Genomic DNA, 977 nt, shown 5'->3' with positions numbered 1-977 from the left:
TCAAAGATCTTAAAGTAAGGGAACACTTAGGAAGCAGCGATCATAATATGGTTGAGTTCAGTCTGCAGTTTGAAAGAGAGAAGGCAAAATCGGATGTAATAGTGTTACAGTTAAATAAAGGTAATTACGAGGGCATGAGAGAGGAACTGGCGAAAATCGACTGGAAGCAGACCCTAGTGGGGAAGACAGCAGAGCAAAAATGGCAGGAGTTTGTATGCATAATTGAGGACACTGTACAGAGGTTCATCGCCAAGAAAAGAAAGATTATCCGGGGAGGGATTAGACAGCCATGGCTGACAAAGGAGGTCAGGAAATGTATCATAGAAAAAGAGAGATCCTATAAAGTGGCCAAAAGCACTGGGAAATCAGATTGGGAAGGCTACAAAAACAAACAGAGGTTAACAAAGAGACAAATAAGGAAGGAGAGGATCAAATATGAAGGCAGGCTAGCCAGTAATATAAGAAATGATAGTAAAAGTTTCTTTCAATACATAAGAAACAAACGACAGGCCAAAGTAGACATTGGGCCAATTCAAACTGATTCCGGAAGGCTAGTGATGGAAGACGACGAAATGGCTGGAGAACTTAATAAGTACTTTGCGTCTGTCTTCACAGTGGAATACATGAGTAATATCCCAAAAATTATAGAGGGTCAGGGGGCTGAGTTGAGTATGGTTGCCATTACAAAAGAGATGGTGCTAAAAAAGCTAAAAGGTCTTAAAATTGACAAATCTCCTGGCCCCGATGGGCTACACCCTAGAGTTCTGAGAGAGGTGGCTGAAGAAATAGCGGAAGCGTTGGTTGAGATCTTTCAAAAATCACTGGAGTCAGGGAAAGTCCCAGACGATTGGAAGATCGCTGTTGTAACCCCCTTGTTCAAGAAAGGATCAAGACAAAAGATGGAAAATTATAGGCCAATGAGCCTAACCTCGGTTGTTGGTAAAATTCTAGAATCGATCGTTAAGGATGAGATTTCT

Source organism: Scyliorhinus canicula, unplaced genomic scaffold, assembly GCF_902713615.1.
Source record: "Scyliorhinus canicula unplaced genomic scaffold, sScyCan1.1, whole genome shotgun sequence".
Classification (NCBI taxonomy): domain Eukaryota; kingdom Metazoa; phylum Chordata; class Chondrichthyes; order Carcharhiniformes; family Scyliorhinidae; genus Scyliorhinus; species Scyliorhinus canicula.
This window is presented reverse-complemented; position numbering follows the sequence as displayed.